This window comes from Castor canadensis, chromosome 9, assembly GCF_047511655.1.
Source record: "Castor canadensis chromosome 9, mCasCan1.hap1v2, whole genome shotgun sequence".
Taxonomy (NCBI): Eukaryota; Metazoa; Chordata; class Mammalia; order Rodentia; family Castoridae; genus Castor; species Castor canadensis.
In genome coordinates this window covers 93076912-93097946 of record NC_133394.1, presented here as the reverse complement: position 1 = coordinate 93097946, position 21035 = coordinate 93076912, and the positions used below count along the sequence as shown (strand labels likewise).

The 21035-nt window shown below is 36.3% G+C and overlaps 1 protein-coding gene across 1 annotated transcript in view; it reads left to right on the top strand.

The window, feature by feature from the left end:
• The window catches only part of Art3 (ADP-ribosyltransferase 3 (inactive)), a 119892-nt gene that overhangs the window by 13621 nt on the left and 85236 nt on the right, over positions 1–21035 (top strand). The gene's annotated exons all lie outside the window — the stretch shown is intronic.

The window sequence follows — 21035 nt, the reverse complement described above, 5'->3', positions numbered from 1 at the left end:
CATTGTTATAATAGGGTTATTGCAAAAACAAAAATAATTTTTGAGGAAATAAATTTTGAAGGGGGTATGAGTAGATACAGACTTGGGAGAGCACCTTGAGACAGAAAAGAAATGAGTTAATTTAATATAGGGCTCATCTTTAGGAGACTTCAAATACAAAGCAAATGGAAGAAAGTCTATCAGTTTTTGAACTGGTAAGAAGACTAATTGAAATTAGCACAGTAATAATTGGATGATAAATAGGGACAAAATTTGGTTTCTTGGCATTCATTCTACAGGCTGGTTATTATGGTAGATGGCATTAGTAAAAACCAAGTGATAACCATATAGTGGTAGTTAGACTTGACAGTTGAAATTTAATAGTATCCAAAGGATATAGTAGTCATCACTTGTGTTCTTTGCAAGTGTGTGGCAATAGGGAATCTAAGGTGCTCCAAATGCAAGCCTGACCCTGCAATGCAATAGCCAAGACAGTTGATATTTGGAACCTAGAAAAATACATGGGAGGTCTTTCATGGTCAGGTGGCTGCAACAATATAGGGTAAGCCAAGGGATGGCAGTGATTCCATTTGAGGATCAGGCTAGTGAACCTGAAATGTACTTAGGCCAAAACTTGGCATAAGACCAAAAATGAAGCCCATCTGAAAACTAGGCACACACTTGGAGCCTCAAATCCAGGAACTCTTTGTCATTAAAACAGGGAGTAAGTTGCTGTTTGAGGACAATGAAAGTTGCATGAGTTCAAAACTATAGGTTATTATATATTCCAGGGATTGGAACAGAGCTAAGATTTCAAGTGGGAAGTCAGTGGATTTAGGTAGAAAAACAAAAGGAAGAGAAACGAGGCAGGGGCTGACGAAACCAACAAGATTTTTATTTAGCAAAAATGCTTTGCTTCTGATGAGGCTTAAGAGAAGATGGTGAAATGGGGCAGGGGTGGGTCTTCCTATACCTGTTTGTGCAGAATAAAAACTGAACTACAAATAGGATGCCAGAATATTTCAGAGATATCTCTGACATCATGAATAAAAGAAATTCTGAAAAGTTCAGCATTAAAAAACTAAAAAAGATGTATGATGATAGTCTTATTTTTGTTAGTATCTAAGTTCTCAGCCAAGATGTTATCTGTATGGCAAAGTAAAAGGGAGATTAAGGCAGGTACTTGTTAAGTGGTCTAAAAATCTTTATTGAGGAAAAAACATTTCATATTCATTGAGTTGATTTTTGTTAAACATTGTACAGAATTAGCTGTGTGTCAAGTATTAGTTGATTTATTTAATCCTTAACAACCCAGGAACTCTTGATTTTTAGTCAGTGTTCTCATACACTTTGTTATGCAGCTTCTCCAGAGAGATATTCATATCCCCTTTATTTGTGTATATGATTTCCACTTTTTTGTTCAATTGACTGAAGTCATTTTTAATGTTATTTTGGTGTTTTAGGAACTAAAACACCTAGAAAAGGTTTAAGGCTGACCTGTCTTACACTGAATTTCTTGCTAAAATGAAAAATACTGTGTGATACACATGTCTTACACATATGTGTATGAATACATACATATGTGTTATCCAGTAAACAATTAGATAGGCATTTATTCACTTGTAGTGTTTTAAAAATCGTTTTCTTGCCTAAAACACACCATATTGAGTTGGTTTCTGTCTTCAGGTGTTGCATACATATCCTGGAATTTTTGTGACTGGGAGAAAAATACATCCATTTCTTCCTACATTCTGAAACTTGTATTTCAGTTTTGTTAAAATACATAAATTTGTGTTTAAGAGGTTTTATTGAAAAATTTCAATTATCTTAGGTATTATGCAGCATCTTGTTATTTCTGCAGCTAAATAATTCCTGGGTCTTACCAGTTTGCTAAACTGTTCTTTTAATAGAAATATAGATGCCTTCAAAAATCTTTGATATTTTTAACTGTTATGATGTGTTGAATCATTATGAAATGTCTTCCTTTGTCTCTAACAATTTCTGTCTTAAAGTCTATTTTGTAGCTACTCTGGCTTTTAGTTATTGTTAGCACAATATATTTTTCTCTCATCCTTTTATTTTCAAACATTTGTGTCTTTGACTCTAAAGTGTATCTCTTATAGATCATACATACTTAGATTATGTATTTTAAATCCATTCTGACAATCTCTAGTTCTCAATTATAGTATTTAATCCATTTACATTTACTGTAGTTAGTGTAGGTTTTAACGTCTGCTATTTTGCTGTTTGTTCTTAATATATCTTGTCTTTCTTTTCTGTTTTTCCATTACTGCCTTTTTTGTATCAAATTGACTTTTTTTTTTGAGATAGGGTCTCATTGTGTATAACCAAGGCTGCCCTTGAACTCACAATTCTCCTGCCTCACCCTCCTAAGTGCTGAGATTATAAGTATGTGCCACAACACCAGATAAATGTATTATTTTCTAGTATTCCATTTAAATTGCCTTGTCTTTTCTTTTTTAAATGGCTTTATCAAGATATAATTTATATACTACACAGTTAACCCATTTAAAATATAAAATTCCATGTTTGAATATTCTCAAAGACTTGTGGGAACTACACATCTCTTAGCCAATCTCCTACCCTTCTTAGCTCTAGGTAACTATTAATTTACTGTCTCTCTTTATAGACATTTCATATAACCTGTATCCTTGTCACTCTTCTTCCTCTACACCAACCCAGTCATTCTTCCAGTTATTTTCACCTTTAGAATGATTTTGCCTATTCTAGAACTTCATCTAAATGCAATCATTTTGGTATGTATGCTTTTGTGCAAGACATCTTTCTGTGTTTTAAAGATTCATCTGTGTAGTTGCATGAATCAGTAATTTGTTTCTCGTTATTGAATTGTATTCCATTTTGCAAACAATACCAGTTTGTTTCTTGTTGATGGACACCTGGACTATTCACATATTTTAGTTATGTATAAAGCTGCTATGAAGAATTTTGTATAAATCTTTTTGGGGGTATATGCTTTTATTTTTCTTGGTTATATATGTAGCAGTGGAACAGTGATATTTCAAAAACATAAATGAACCTTTCATTCCTCTGCTTAAGATTTTCCAACAACTTCTACTTCTTAGAATAAAATCCAAAATTTTAACTTTGGCTGGTATGTATAGCTCCAACTTCATCTCACATCATTCCCTCTTAACCCTTGCATTCCAGTCACAGTGGCCTTTACAGCAGCAGTTTTCTCTATTTGGAATTCTTTGCCCACATTGTTTGCATAGCTTGTTCCTTCTGGACATTTAGATGTTGGCTAGATTATATGTTCTCTTCCCACACAGTCTGAAGCACACATGACTTATTTTAATTCCTTGCATGGCATCTCTTAACCATCTGATATTTGGTTAGCTTATTTACTTGTTTAATGGCTCTTTCTTCACAGTAATTCTATTGTAAATCCCAAGAGGACAGGGATCTTTTAAGTCTTATTTATAGTTGTATCCCTAGCAACTAGAACATCACTTGGTGTATGGGAGGCATTCAGTAAATATTGGATGGATGGATGGATGGATGGATGAATGTTTATAGATTTTAAATAACAGCATAAATAAGAATTGAATTTCTTCAAGAAAATCAGAGTTCCATACTTCAACATAGGTATTAGTATTTTCTTTACACTTAGGAACTAAATTTAACGTAAGAAGACTGTGATGTCCCCAGATGTTAACATAGATTTATGTAGTTGCAGTCATTATCAGTATTCTTCAACACAGATATTCTCAGCTAGTTATAGGCCAGAATCTTCATTTCAGGGACTCTGGTGTAAATATACAAAGTGTTATGTCATTAAAGGTTACCTAATTACTTATTGTTAGTAACTATAATTACGTGTTAAATGAATGAGAGAGAATGCAATTCTCCTCAGTGCCTCTACATATATGGCCACGGATGGTGTTAGAATAATGAGAATTATCTTTCCATTGTCTTTCCTTGATGGACTTGCATTCTAATGTGAAAGACCAAAAACCATGAAAAAATAAATAACAGTAAAAGAAACTGTCACATTAGTGCCAAATGAGTGATATGGATAATAAATAATATGGAGGTTCATAGGAGAGCATAGTCATTGAAGCCAGAGCACTTAGAAGAATCTTCAGGAAAAAAAATAGTTAGGCTTCAGATGAGTCTTAAGTGTGAATTGTAGTGTTAGACAGGAGGGGGAAGCATATGCCAGTACAGAAATGCCATAAAAAATAGTATAGAGGGAAGCCAATCAACCAGTAAGGAAGGTTTGTAGAGTCTCATAGTGGTGGTATACTAATGTCTTGTTAGGATCCTATAAGATCTGGACTTCAGTTTTACAGGTTCAGAAACTCCCATTTTCCCCAATCATTCAGAGTTCTCAGAGAGTTAATTATGTTAATTAAATCTTTGAAAGACTAAGATGCAAGTTAAAAAGACAGTATATTCATTTATAATGAGGACCTTAGCAGTGACGGAGATGATTGGTTCTGGTATCAAAGTCATTCCTTTTCTAGGGTGAAAGTACCTGGGAAGTTGAATTAGTAATCAATACATTGCCTGGTAAGAATAGAACCAAAACAAAGGATCCTTATCTTGTTGAGAATGGGAGGAAGGTCTGCTAAGGGGAGAACCTTACAAATCTGATTAACATGGAAAATCATTCAGGAAAAATCAAATTTATATAGACAGTAGTAGTATATTATTTGTTTCATCCACAGTCAACATTGCATGGATCATTTGAATGAAAAAATGAAATGGTAACTCTTTATATTTCTCTCAATTTCTGCAAGACTTTTCATATATTCACTTTCCTTCTATTCATTAATATCAGTCTAGTTTTGAAAGAAAATGAGAGTTACGGAACTAACCCAGTTTCGTTTCAGTTTCAACTGCCTTTGATTTGTTTTTAAAGCCTTTGATCATGGCATCAGGCCAAAAAACAAAACAAAATAAAACACAGCCTGTCCTGAAAGGCTTGTAAATACAGACCCTGAAAAAAAATGCTTTCCGAGAAATTATTGTGCTTAGCTGAAACGTCCTAAAAAGTGAACAGGAGGATGCCAGTGATTTCCCTAGACTGGGAATCCCCTCAGCTGTTCAGGATACTCCTTGAAAAGTATGAGAGAAGAAAGCAAAGTTTTCCTTTCTGTATAGTTTTTTTTTTTAACATTCTTTTTTTTTTAAATTTTATTGTTCATATGTGCATACAAGGCTTGGGTCATTTCTCCCCCCTGCCTCCACCCCCTCCCTTACCACCCACTCCGCCCCCTCCCTCTCCCCCCAACCCCCTCAGTACCCAGCAGAAACTATTTTGCCCTTATTTCTAATTTTGTTGTAGAGAGAGTATAAGCCATAATAGGAAGGAACAAGGGTTTTTGCTGGTTGAGATAAGGATAGCTGTACAGGGCATTGACTCACATTGATTTCCTGTGCGTGGGTGTTACCTTCTAGGTTAATTCTTTTTGATCTAACCTTTTCTCTAGTTCCTAGTCCCCTTTTCCTGTTGGCCTCAGTTGCTTTTAAGGTATCTGCTTTAGTTTCTCTGCGTTAAGGGCAACAAATGCTAGCTAGTTTTTTAGGTGTCTTACCTATCCTCACCCCTCCCTTGTGTGCTCTCGCTTTTATCATGTGCTCAAAGTCCAATCCCATTGTTGTGTTTGTCCTTGATCTAATGTCCACATATGAGGGAGAACATACGATTTTTGGTCTTTTGGGCCAGGCTAACCTCACTCAGAATGATGTTCTCCAATTCCATCCATTTACCAGCGAATGATAACATTTCGTTCTTCTTCATGGCTGCATAAAATTCCATTGTGTATAGATACCACATTTTCTTAATCCATTCGTCAGTGGTGGGGCATCTTGGCTGTTTCCATAACTTGGCTATTGTGAATAGTGCCGCAATAAACATGGGTGTGCAGGTGCCTCTGGAGTAACCTGTGTCACAGTCTTTTGGGTATATCCCCAAGAGTGGTATTGCTGGATCAAATGGTAGATCAATGTCTAGCTTTTTAAGTAGCCTCCAAATTTTTTTCCCAGAGTGGTTGTACTAGTTTACATTCCCACCAACAGTGTAAGAGGGTTCCTTTTTCACCGCAGCCTCGCCAACACCAGTTGTTGGTGTTGCTGATGATGGCTATTCTAACAGGGGTGAGGTGGAATCTTAGCGTGGTTTTAATTTGCATTTCCTTTATTGCTAGAGATGGTGAGCATTTTTTCATGTGTTCTTTAGCCATTTGAATTTCTTCTTTTGAGAAAGTTCCGTTTCTTTATTGGTTCATTAGTTTTGGGAGAATTTAGTTTTTTAAGTTCCCTATATATTCTGGTTATCAGTCCTTTGTCTGATGTATAGTTGGCAAATATTTTCTCCCACTCTGTGGGTGTTCTCTTCAGTTTAGAGACCATTTCTTTTGATGAACAGAAGCTTTTTAGTTTTATGAGGTCCCATTTGTCTATGCTATCTCTTAGTTGCTGTGCTGCTGGGGTTTCGTTGAAAAAGTTCTTACCTATACCTACTAACTCCAGAGTATTTCCTACTCTTTCCTGTATCAACTTTAGAGTTTGTGGTCTGATATTAAGATCCTTGATCCATTTTGATTTAATCTTGGTATAGGGTGATATACATGGATCTAGTTTCAGTTTTTTGCAGACTGCTAACCAGTTTTCCCAGCAGTTTTTGTTGAAGAGGCTGCTATTTCTCCATCGTATATTTTTAGCTCCTTTGTCAAAGACAAGTTGGTTATAGTTCTGTGGCTTCATATCTGAGTCCTCTATTCTGTTCCACTGGTCTTCATGTCTGTTTTTGTGCCAGTACCATGCTGTTTTTATTGCTACTGCTTTGTAATATAGTTTGAAGTCAGGTATTGTGATACCTCGTGCATTGTTCTTTTGACTGAGTATTGCCTTGGCTATTCGTGGCTTCCTGTGTTTCCATATAAATTTCACCGTAGATTTTGCGATCTCTTTAATGAATGTCATTGGAATTTTGATGGGAATTGCATTAAACATGTAGATTACTTTTGGGAGTATCGACATTTTTACTATGTTGATTCTACCAATCCATGAGCATGGGAGATCTCTCCACTTTCTATAGTCTTCCTCAATCTCTTTCTTCAGAAGTGTATAGTTTTCCTTGTAGAGGTCTTTCACATCTTTTGTTAGGTTTACACCTAGGTATTTGATTTTTTTTTTGAGGCTGTTGTAAATGGAATTATTCTCATGTATTCTTTTTCAGTTTGCTCATTATTAGTGTATAGAAATGATAATGATTTTTCTATGTTGATTTTATATCCTGCTACCTTGCTATAGCTATTGATGATGTCTAGAAGCTTCTGAGTAGAGTTTTTTGGGTCTGTAAGGTATAGGATCATGTCATCTGCAAATAGGGATATTTTGACAGTTTCTTTACCTATTTGTATTCCTTTTATTCCTTCTTCTTGCCTAATTGCTCTGGCTAGGAATTACAGTACTATGTTGAATAGGAGTGGAGATAGTGGGCATCCTTGTCTGGTTCCTGATTTTAGAGGGAATGGTTTCAGTTTTTCTCCGTTAAGTATAATGCTGGCTGTAGGTTTGTCATATATAGCTTTTATAATGTTGTGGTACTTTCCGTCTATTCCTAGTTTTCTTAGAGCTTTTATCATGAAATGATGTTGGATCTTATCAAAGGCTTTTTCTGCATCTATTGAGATGATCAAGTGGTTTTTGGCTTTGCTTCTGTTAATGTGGTTTATTACGTTTATTGATTTTCGTATGTTGAACCACCCCTGCATCCCTGGGATGAAGCCTACTTGGTCATGGTGAATGATCTTTTCGATGTGTTGTTGAATTTGGTTTGCCATTATTTTGTTGAGGATTTTTGTGTCAATGTTCATTAAGGAGATTGGCCTATAGTTCTCCTTTTTGGAGGTGTCTTTGCCTGGTTTTGGGATAAGTGTGATACTGGCTTCATAAAATGTGTTAGGCAGTTTTCCTTCCCTTTCTATTTCGTGAACAGTTTAAGGAGGGTTGGTATTATTTCTTCTTTAAAGGTCTGATAGAATTCAGCAGAGAATCCATCAGGTCCTTGACTTTTCTTTTTGGGGAGACTCTTGATTGCTTCAATTTCATTTTGTGTTATAGATCTATTCAGGTGATTAATTTCCTCTTGGTTCAGTTTTGGATGATCATATGTATCTAGAAATCTGTCCATTTCATTAAAATTTTCAAATTTATTTGAATAAATGTTCTCAAAGTAGTCTCTGATGATTTCCTGGACTTCCATGGTGTTTGTTGTTATCTCTCTTTTTGCATTCCTGATTCTACTAATTTGGGTTTTTCCTCTCCTCATTTTAGTCAGGTTTGCCAGGGGTCTATTGATCTTGTTTATTTTTTCAAAGAACCAACTTTTTGTTTCATTAATTCTTTGTATGGTTTTTTTGGTTTCTATATCGTTGATTTCAGCTTTTATTATTATTATTTCTCTCCTTCTATTTGTTTTGGGATTTGCTTGTTCTTGTTTTTCTAGGAGTTTGAGATGTATCATTAGGTCATTGATTTGGGATCTTTCAGTCTTTTTAATATATGCACTCATGGCTATAAACTTTCCTCTCAGGACTGCCTTAGCTGTGTCCCATAGGTTCCGGTAGGTTGTGCTTTCATTTTCATTGACTTCCAGGAACTTTTTAATTTCTTCTTTTATTTCATCGATGATCCATTCTTCATTAAGTAATGAGTTACTTAGTTTCCAGCTGTTTGCATGTTTTTTGTCTTTACTTTTGTTGTTGAGTTCTACTTTTACTGCATTGTGATCAGATAGTATGCACGGTATAATTTCTGTTTTCTTATATTAGCTGAGACTTGCTTTGTGCCCTAGGATATGATCTATTTTGGAGAAGGTTCCATGGCTGCTGAGAAGCTCTCTGTATAGTTTTGACTTTGACTTCTCAAAAGATTCCCTTAGACAGTGTTTGGTAATACTGGTTACATACTTTTGAATTATACTTTTCTTATTATTCACCACCAGCCAGAGCAGAAGGCAAAAATGAGTGCTGACCAAGATGGTGATAGACCCTTATGATCATGCTTGGGAGGACTGAGAGTTGTTTTGTTGTGGAAACATTTTAGACCAATCCTCATCTTGTGCTGGGGACAAATACAGAGCCTTGCATATGCTAGGTAAATGCTCTGCCACTGAGCTACATCCCAGCCCTGGTATTTTTGAGATAGGGTCTTGCTATGTAGCTCAGGCTGGCCTCAGACTCAATGTCCTCCTAGTTCAGTCTTGAGAGTGCTAGGATCACAGGTGTGTACCACCACATCTGGCTCCATGAAATAATTTAACTTTCTTCACACTTGGGGTGATAGGTTGGGAATCTAGGTATATGGTACACAATTCTGCCTCTTGCTTGTTCTGTAATCTTGAACAAATTGTTAGGTCTCTCTATGCTTTAGTTTTCTTCTCTTCAAATACTCATTGTAATACTTAACCCATCTACCTTTCACGTTATTCTGAAGATGACAGTAGGTCAAAATGGTTTTAAAATAAGTTTAATGAATTTTTTACTAGCCAAAATTTGAGAACTATAGCCAACTCTCTGGCTAAGTTTCAGCTTATCTCCTAGGAACAAGAAATGTATTCTCTGGATGAAACAATTATTGCTGAGTGGATGTGTCTGTTAGTCTACAACATTAACAAGCTATTGTCATGATTTATGGTAAAACTGAGAATTGGAATCATGTAGCAGTTGCTCAGAGGAAAGGGCTTATATAGGTAGGTTGGCTTATCTGTATGAGATCAATAAAAGCACATAGTGAATTTACAAAAGAAGACAAGGATGCCCACTTCACCCCTTTTCATTGTAGTGCAGGTCCTAGTCTAAGTGATAAAATAAAAAGAGACGTTGAAGTCATAAAGATCAGAAGAGAAGAAATAAGATCTTGCATATGATAAAGTTGTTTGCACAGAAAACCCAAAAGAATAACAAGTTTCAGAAATAATAGCAGACCTAATCAAAGTGGATGGTTAGATGATTAATGTATTATATTTTTTATACCAGTAGCAAATAATTTTAAATGCTATTTAAAAAATCATTTATAACTAGGTATGGTGGCTCATGCCTGTAATCCCAGACACTCAGGAGAAAGAGATTGGGAGAATCGCAGTTCAAGGCCAGCCCAGCCAAAAAGTTAGCAAGACTCCCATCTCAATTAAGCCTGGCGTGATGGCATACTTCTTTGATCCCAGCTACTCGGGAGGCTGTAAATAGGAGGATTGTGGTCTGAGGCTGGCCCTGGATAAAAAAGGACTAGGGGCATGGCTCAAGTGGTAAAGCACCTGCCTAAGCAACCATGATGCCCCAAGTCCAAAACCCCAGTAGCACCAATAATAATAATAAAATAACATAATTGTAAGTAAAACAATATTTAACCACATGATATTATCCTGTTGATAAAGCTCAGCAAAACTAAAAAGTTAAATAATATGTTTAGCCATGTAAATTTAAATGATAAAATTACTTCTAAAAAGGAAGTTGTACAACAGTGTGAAGGTACTTAATGGCACTGAGCTGTACTTAAAAGTGTTAAGACAGCATATTTTATGTTACGTATTTTACCACAAGATTTTAAAGCAGTTCAGGTTATTGTTTGTCTTGGGGGTTGGGAAAGGTTAGGAAGAAAAATAGATTAAACCTATTAAACCTATCTATTAAAAATAGATAGGTTAGGGAAAAAATAGATGACTATATTTTAAGTTACTGCTGATGTTCCTGATTTGAGTGATGAGCTCATGGGTCTTCACTATATCACAAACATAAATGTGTGATTGCGTGAATTAGGAATGACTGTGTTTATATCAACAACTAACATGACAAACTACATACCTGAGGTTCATTAAAAAATCATTTTACTGGGGAAGACACACAGGGAAAACAATTTACTACAAAGTTCTCATTTTAGGGAACTAGCAAGAGTAAGTTTTAGATTCCTGTTCCTCCATTGGAGAGGAGCCAAAGAAATGGCTCATAATTATGCTAGTACTTTTCTGAGTCCTATCATTTCTAAATACTAGGAAATTTCATTTCCAAGAACTTCTGTTATGTTGAATTGTAGTAATATTTTGGCTTAGGAAAGTGATTGAGGTGTTTAAGTCAGCATATTATTCAGAGATCAAAGAGCTAAAATGGGAGAGCTGGAAAGATTATGGTTAATGAAATAAATTTAATAGGTGATATGGTAGGAGATAAAACCAGAGATTGGAGAAGAACAGGACATGGAAATCGGCTTCCTTTCTCCTTCTTCTCTCTTGTCTGTCTCTCTCTCTGCCACCTTCCTTGTGTCTTCCTCTCCTCCTCCATGAGAGCAGGAAGACTGTGAATTAATATGTTTTGACAAATCCCAGAACAGGGAATCTCAAGAAATACATGATTCTTAATACAGAGTATGAAAGGTGGCTGATTTCCATACTGGTTATCTATGTGAATCTGCTTAATGTTAGAATTTATTTTTATTAAGAATGGCATAGTAGACAAAAAACACATGAAAAAATGCTCACCATCTCTAGCAATAAAGGAAATGCAAATTAAAACCACGCTAAGATTCCACCTCACCCCTGTTAGAATAGCCATCATCAGCAACACCAACAACTGGTGTTGGCGAGGATGCGGTGAAAAAGGAACCCTCTTACACTGTTGGTGGGAATGTAAACTAGTACAACCACTCTGGGAAAACATTTGGAGGCTACTTAAAAAGCTAGACATTGATCTACCATTTGATCCAGCAATACCACTCTTGGGGATATACCCAAAAGACTGTGACACAGGTTACTCCAGAGGCACCTGCACACCCATGTTTATTGCGGCACTATTCACAATAGCCAAGTTATGGAAACAGCCAAGATGCCCCACCACTGACGAATGGATTAAGAAAATGTGGTATCTATACACAATGGAATTTTATGCAGCCATGAAGAAGAACGAAATGTTATCATTCGCTGGTAAATGGATGGAATTGGAGAACATCATTCTGAGTGAGGTTAGCCTGGCCCAAAAGACCAAAAATCGTATGTTCTCCCTCATATGTGGACATTAGATCAAGGACAAACACAACAATGGGATTGGACTTTGAGCACATGATAAAAGCGAGAGCACACAAGGGAGGGGTGAGGATAGGTAAGACACCTAAAAAACTACCTAGCATTTGTTGCCCTTAACGCAGAGAAACTAAAGCAGATACCTTAAAAGCAACTGAGGCCAACAGGAAAAGGGGACTAGGAACTAGAGAAAAGGTTAGATCAAAAAGAATTAACCTAGAAGGTAACACCCACGCACAGGAAATTAATGTGAGTCAATGCCCTGTATAGCTATCCTTATCCCAACCAGCAAAAACCCTTGTTCCTTCCTATTATGGCTTATACTCTTTTTACAACAAAATTAGAAATAAGGGCAAAATAGTTTCTGCTGGGTACTGAGGGGGTTGGGGGGAGAGGGAGGGGGCGGAGTGGGTGGTAAGGGAGGGGATGGGGGCAGGGGGGAGAAATGACCCAAGCCTTGTATGCACATATGAATAAAAAAAAACAAAAAAGAATGGCATAGTAGGACTGGAGGCCTGACTTAAGCAGTAGAGTGTCTGCTTTGCAAGTGCAAAGCCCTGAGTTCAACCCCCAATTCCACACAGAAAAATGGCATAGTAAAATCCATACCACATGTTTTCATTTGTGTTAGTCTATGCTATTTTATTTATTGAATCTTAAGGACCACTTTATGAAATGTACCTGTTTCAAATAAGCTAAAATAAGATTCCATAGCAAGATTTGCATCCAGCAGTCTTAATTCTAGAGCCTCTTAACCAGACTACTACCACACTACTGCTTCCCTGTGTTACTTTTGTCATAGGCCTCTATTGGCAAATAAAATTTATGGGATGAATCAAGAAATGAGGATGCCTGATCATTTCAAATTTAGAAGCAACAGCAGTACCTGAGGAAGAAGCTGTTCTCTTGCCCAGTATGCCTGATTAGGAGCAACAGGGGTGTATATCAGAGAGTGATTTGTAAGGAAACAGGATACTCACAGCTGGAATTTTGAAAAAGATTTTACTGAAATTTTTCTTTACAGAGGTATAGGCAATATTAAAGGAACTGACAAGAGATGCTGAGGATGTTCCTTAGAGGCAAGGTAAGGAAAGGGTGTTCCTGGAACCTAATGATGTTTATTAACATAAATAATGTACTTTTATAAAAAATATATTTTCCAAAACAAATAATATTTTTTGGTGAAATCAGTTCTTTTACATTTTTGCAAATCTCTTTAATGTAAAGCTTAAAGTCCCCTAAATTCTCATAACTCCTTCTATATGTAATTTAAAAAAAATTTTTCTTTTTTGCTTCTGGGGATCAAATCCAGGGCCTCTTGCATGCTAAAAAGTGCTGTACCATGGAGCTGCACGCCTAGCCCAGAGCCCTTTAGTTTGACCATTTTCCATTAATCACCACGTTTTGTTGATTTTACCTTCTAAATATTTCCCCAAACGTTTTTCCCTTTTTGGTCCTCATCCACTGTGATTGTTAATTTTTCAATATTGTGAAAATTGTCTGCATGGTTGCTATGATTTAATTTGTTGCAATATTAAATGCAGTGTATCTTCTGGAAAACTTGTAAGAGAATGAGAATTTATCTTTTTAAGATGAATAACATCTTAATATTGTTATGAAAATAATATTTTGACTGTGGGCTTCTTGAAAGTGTCTCTCAGGGACCTCTTGGGGAGGACAGTGTCACACTTAGACAACGGCTGTGATTATCACAGAGCACATGGATCATTGTTTATATAAGTTAGAACCATTGGTGCAAAATAAAAAAAGAACAATAGTGTGTTAGTCAACCTATCATTACTGTGACAGGATACCTAAGATAATCAATTTATAAGGAGCAAAGGTTTGTTTTGGCTCACAGTTTCAGAGGTTTCAGTGCATAGTCACTTGACCTTGTTGCTTTGGGTAGGTGGTGGAATAGATCATGGTGGGAGCATATGATGAAGGAGATCTGATCACTTCATGATAGCCAGGAGACAGAGAGAGTGGGGAGGGGCCAGGGTCATATTATCCTTTTCAAGGGCATGCCCTCAGTGACCTCACTTCCTTCAACTAGGAAAAGTTCCGCTGCATAAAGGAACCACCAACTCCCAAGGTTCCACCACCTACCAAGAATGCCACCAAACCTTCAAAACATGGGTCTTTGGAAGACATTTAAGATATAAATTATGGTAAATAATGACAAAAGAAATTAATGAAGAAAAACAAAAGTTAAAAAATTAATTAAAAAATATAAATTGTGTACAAGATTATCACTTATAAAAATTAGATAACCATAAATATTTAAAGCACCTACAAGTGCTCTAAGAGTGTTAGTACAACAGATGCCAAATAGACAAATATGAGGTAGCTCACTTACTATATAACTGGAAAACTACTTCATGCAGAATCTGGTGAAAAACTTTGGGTTTCTGAGCATCTACCAAGGTATTGTATTATGAATGCTGCATTAGCACCAGTAAATACCACATTGTCTCAGTCCTGAAAGAAGAAATATATTGTAACACATCCATTTTCTGAAGGCCTCCATGGAAGCTCAGTGACTCAGATCCTAAGATTACTGAAATGCTTCTTACTCCTAGAAGGGGAAGACATTGTAGAATTATGTGTTATAAACGATGAAATGTACAGTGGACATATTAAAGAGAGGGTGATCAATTCTAAACTGTATAATGTGCAGACAATGGCCTCAAAAAATACCTAGGAATAAATCTGACTAAGGGAGTGAAAGACCTCTGTAATAAAAACTATAAGACACTGAAGAAAGAAGTTGAAGAAGACACCAGAAAATAGAAAGTCCTCTCATGCTTATGGATAGACAGAATTAATATGGTGAAAATGGCCATATTGGCAAAAGTGATCTACGGATTTAATTGCAATCCCCATTAAAATTCAAATGAAATTCTTATAGAACTACAAACAGCAATCTTAAAATTCATATGAAAGCACACACACACACACACAAAAAAAAAACCTGAATAGCCAAAGTAATCCTGAGCAAAAAGAGCAATGCAGGAGGCATCACAATATCAAAGTTCAAATTATACTGGAGAGCCATACTGACAAAACAGCATGGCCCTAGCATAAAAACAGATACTTAGCCCAGTGGATTAGAATAGTGGACATAAGAAATAACCTCACATAGCCACCTGATTGATGACAAATGTGCTAGAAACTTATGTTGAGAAAAGATAACTTCTTCAATAAATGGTACTGAGAAAACTGGATATACACATGTAGAAGACCCAAACTATCTTTTATCCTGTACAAAAATCAATTCAAAATGGATTAAAGCTCTTATGTAAGACCTGAAACTTTGAAATTACTAGGGGAAAAGCAATACATAGGGACAAGCAGAATATATAAAGAACTCCTGGGTATATACCCAAAGGAATTTAAAAAAAGTATGTAACAGAGATACCTGTACACCCATGTTTATTGATGCGTTGTTCACCACAGCCAAGTTATAGAATCAGCCTAAGTGCCCATCAGTAGATGAATGGATAAAGAAAATGTGGTACTCATACACAATTGAATATGATTCAACCATAAAGAGGAGCAAAATCATGTTGGTTCCGGGAAAATGGAGATAATCATGTTAGACAAAATGAGCCAGACTCAGACACACACCACATATTTTCTCTCATTCGTGGAGTCTAGATTTATGGGAGAAAACCCCATGAAAGTAGAAGGAGATTATTTGGGAAGAGGAAGGGATCTGGGGTGGGGGGAAGAGAGGATGATAAGAGGGGGTGAATTTTATCAAAGTATGTTATATGCATGTATGAAAATTTCACAGTGTAGTCCATTATTTTGTACAATATATGCTAATAAAGAATGAGAAAACCATATGTGAAATTCTATTAACCACAAAAAAATTCATCATGTTTTAATGAAAAAAGTGTATATGTATAAGATGCCTCAGGAATGGATTATAGTGGGTTATTTTTGAGCCAAGTCTTAGAATATGAGTAGGTAGTAGACAAATGGATAAATAAGAACATTTAATATAGAAAATATTTTGGAAACTTCATTTGAATATGACTAGAGTAGAGACTGCATGGAGTGATAATTAGTAGCATTCAGAGAGAGGCTTACATTATGCTAAGCAATGTCACCTGTTTTCTGAAGGCGATGAGGGGATATTCAAAGATTTGAAAAGGAGAATATCACATTTGTGTTTTAGAAGGTACTAAAAAATCTCAATAGGTAAAACATATTTTATTCAGGGACTATTGCAGCAGGAGAAAAGTGGTATCAGTATAGAAATGAGCTAAATTCCAGGTGCAGCATGGACAAATAGGGATTTATAGTCAAGGAGCAGTATGGAGGTGGGGATTAGTGAATGGTATTAAGGAAGTAGGGTAATTTTTGCTGAAATGACTTACCAGGGCTCTTGCTGAAGGTAGATCAGGGTATTTGGGTATCTCCCAAACAGTGGTGAGGGATGAGGAGTTTGATCAGATATGGAGGGTGATGAGAAGATGAAGGATTCTTTTTTTTCCCCCCTTTGGTGCTACTACTACCTTAACTTCAAATTCAAATCTTCAGCATTTTTCTTGATTCCTTTCCTCAGCTTCAAGCTATCACTAAATCTACAGAGTACTTCTCATTTCTATTTTGACCATTCCCTTCAGAGTTTAACCTTTTTAAAATTTTGATTTTAGTCATTTAAAATTATACACACTTGGTAGTAGTAAGTACATTCACAGGGCTGGGGATATAGTTCAGTGGTAAAGCATTTGCCTAGCATGAACAAATGAGCAAGGCCCTGGGTTTGGTCCCCAGCACTGCAAACAAACACACCTCAAAACATTCACAATTGTGATGGTTAATCTTGATTGTCAACTTGATGGGATTGACAGATACCTAGGGAATTAATAATATTTCTGGATATGTCTGTGAGGGTATCTCTAGAGAGGATTGATTTTTTTGGAAAGCAGTTGAGGAGGAAAGACCTCCCCTGGATGTGGGCAGCACCATCCAATAAGCTAGAATCAAAATGGAAAAAGAAAACTTGCTAGTGTATGCAAACTCCATTCTTCCTGAGCATGTGTGTCTATTGCTGTTGCTATTGCCATAAACAATGACTTGGCTTTTTCAGCCATTCAATGTAAACTCACACCAGCAACTCTCTGGAGTTGCATCATTGGTCCTCATTGTTCTGAGGGTTTCACCTCTTGGTCTGAGCAGCTATCAGGTTCTCTGCTTTCCAAAATGCAGTCAGTCATTATTGAACTATCTGGCCAATTCAATGGATCCCCTTTTATAATTACATTTATATTTTATTGGTTCTGCTCTTCTAGAGAACCCTGACTAAAACAGCAGTATTTTCTAACTAACATCAAGATCTAGTGCCAGAACATTTTATCTCAAACAGAAACCCAGTGTCCATTAAGCAGATATTCCCCCATTAAACACTCCTCATAGCCATTGCCAACTACAAATGTACTTTGTACTTTTAAGGATTGGTCTTAGAATTCTGGATATTTCATATTAAATGGTATCATACAACATGTGCTCCTTTGTGTCTTGCTTCTTTCACTTAGCATGTTTTCAAGATTCATCCTTACTTTAGCATTTTCAATACTCTGTTCCTTTTCATGGCTGAATGATATTCTTCAGTGTGTATGTATCACATTTTGTTTATCCATATCTTGATGGACATTTGAGCTCTTTCTACCTTTTGGTTATTGCATAGTGCTGCTATGTCATTTGTGTACAAATTTTTGTTTGAACAATTGTTTTGGTTCTTTTGGTTCTATACCTACGAGTTGGAATGCTAGGTTATATAGTAATTCTGTTTAACTTACTGCAGAGCCAGCCCTTATTGCTTTTCATACAACTGTTTCCCAAAGTTCAGGACAATAACAAGTGACTTGTTGCTAATGACATTTAACATTAGTGAATTATTCTTTTTAACTTCAGTCCCTCTGATTAAATCAAGGAGAGTCTAATTGTGAGCCTTTCAGACATTTCACCAGTTATGTTAATACCCCCTTTAACAAATACAGAGTAGGCCTGAGCCTCAGAACCTTTGGCATGTGACATTATCTAGTTGGACTTTAGTATTTTTTCATCGTACTTTGTTTTATTCCTATACCATGTAATACTGATTTCCTGTACAGTGGTAAAGGTTTGCTTTTCATAATTGAAATAATGTGGTACACAGATTGAAAAATATTATGAAGATAGAACAGAGATAATATAAAAATTGTAAATAATATTGAAATAAGCCTAAAGTTTAGAATAAAGACCTGAGCTATTTCCACATATTCCCAACTATTTTCCCTTCCTCAGTCTTTCCCACTTCCAGAAAACCATCTAGGCCATTCCCAGAATGAATTAGAATAACTTAGATAGGGCCACTCATTGATGAATGTTTAATGAATCCCCATTTCCTATGCCCTTTATCCTTTACTCCAATTAAGTGAACCTAATTATTATTCTTGGAAATCACTTTAGACTTTCCTATTACTGTTCATTCCTTCATAGCATGCTTGGTCTGTAAATTTCTCTCTCTCTCTTTCTCTCTTTTTCTCTCTCTCTCTCTCTCTCTCTGGTATTAGAGATTGGAACCAGGGCATGCTCAGAAAATGCTCTACCACTTGAGCTTTGCCCCAGCCCTTTTGTTTTTTTTTTTTGAGACAGGGTCTCATAGCCTTTGCCTGAGCTGGCCTCAAACTCATGATCCTCCTGCCTCCACCTCCTGAGTACATGTGTGTGCCACCATACCCAGCTTGTAAGTTCCTTTCTCCTTAGTTTCTGTTACTAGGGTCTGATACATGCCAGGCTCTGATATTGTGGGCTAGGAGTACAGTGGCTTTCTCACTGAGCTTATTCTTGTGGGTGAGCAGACACTAGGCACAGGAATAATTTTTTGTTACAATTGCAATAAATGGTATGATGAAAAAGCATATTATGAAAACAAATAAATGGGGCACCTAATCTAGTTGAAGAGAAGGGGAGGTTTCTTAAGCTTCTTGGAGAAAATGCCATTAATGCTGAGCTCTAAGTGACAGGCTTAGTGAGGAAATGGGCAAAGGGCAGAGGATGTATAAGGAACTGAGGTGGGAGGAACCTTGATTCAAACGTTATTTGTTTCATACACTTATTTTTTTTCCATTTATTTATATGTGCATAAAATGTTTGGGTCATTTCTCCTCCCTTCCCCCCATCTCCTCCCTCACCTCCTTGCCCCCCCTCCCTCTCCCCCCCCACCCCCTCGCTACCAGGCAGAAACTATTTTGCCCTTATCTCTAATTTTGTTGAAGAGAGAGTATAAGCAATAATAGGAAGGACCAAGGGTTTTTGCTAGTTGAGATAAGGATAGCTATACATACAGGGAGTTGACTTGCATTGCTTTCCTGTGCATATGTGTTACCTTCTAAAGTAATTCTTCTTGAACTAACCTTTTCTCTAGTTCCTGGTTCCCTTCTCCTATTGGCCTCTGTTGCTTTAAAGTGTCTGCATTAGTTTCTCTGCATTGAGGGCAACAAATGCTATCTAGTTTTTTTGGGTGTCTTACCTATCCTCATACCTCCCAAGAGTGCTCTCGCTTTATCACATAATTGAAGTCCAATCCTCTTAGTTGTGTTTGCCCTTGATCTAATGTCTGCATATGAGGAGAACTCATACACTTATTTTTCTGTGAAGAAATATAGGTATATGTTGTCTTCTCAGTAATAATGTACTGGTGTATAATACATAATCTTTTTTTTTTTTTTTTGCAGTACTGGGGATTGAACTCAGGGCCTCATGCTTGCTAGGCAAGCAGTTTGTACCTTGAGCTGTGCGCCCAGCCTGTAACCTACTTTTTAAAAATACCAAATTTATAATACCACTTTAACTCAGTGGAATTTTATTATTAAAGCTACTTTAAAAAAATCCTTGTAAGTAGACAAAGATTAATATAACATTCTAAATAAATTCCACAGAACTTATATAGAAGTCCCATTTTTTATATATAATTTTTTTTTGTGGTTTGAACTGTGGTTTGAACTCAGGGCTTTATGCTTGCTAGGTAGGCACTCTACCACTTGAGCCATATGTAATATGTACAGCTCTGCCTGATTAGAATTTGATAAAAATACTTTCATTTTTTACATGTATGCATGGCTATATAAAAAGTGCTGTGTCAGTCAAGGTTTTTTGTTACATCCAGAGAAAACAACTTGGCTACCATCAAGAGAAACTGGATTTAATTGGTAGTTGAAGAATCCACAGGAAGACTAGAGAATCAGGCTTGGAAAATGGACTAGGGCCTAAAAGAGCTAGGTAACAGAAAGAAATAATCAAAATCGTTCTATAGGAGCAGGTTTTAGGAAGCCACGGCTCTAAGATTTTTGCTGTTGCTGCTTCTGCTGCTGCTTTAAATAATTTTCTTGCAGTGCTAGCTGGAGTTCAAACTCCACAGTAGGAACAGTTCAGCTGACTGCTTGTTCTGGTTACAGGAAAGACCTCCTTTGGCTTCCCCCTTTTGGTCTGTCACCAAGACTCATAATAAGGGATTTGTCCCAAGTGAGAAGAGGATTTGGACTAGGAAGACCTCCCATCCTATGTAAAATAGTTGCTCATTACAACTACCCATTAAAATGTATTTCTAAAACAATTCTACAGGATGACATATGGCTGTGTGCTTCTCAAATACAAGGTAAAGTTGTTAAGAGTGTCCCATGTTCTGGAAAGTATATGGTTGTTTCTGATTTAAAGAGTTGTGGTAGCTTTAGCTTGTTAGCAAAAGATGATTTTGGTTTCTTTCAAAGAAAATTAGTTTTGGGTATTGGTAAATTTTATGGTAAAACACAATAAAAAAATGGATAAATATTTTTCTAAGAAACAAAATCACAGTAAAGATGATTGCCAGATCTGTACGAGTATTTTTTTCAACATATTTTTGGTGGACAAAAACATTTTGTGTTTAAAATGTATCCGAGACACTGCTACTATCATTTACAAGAATAGATAAAACTAAAATGTACGGGAAACACAA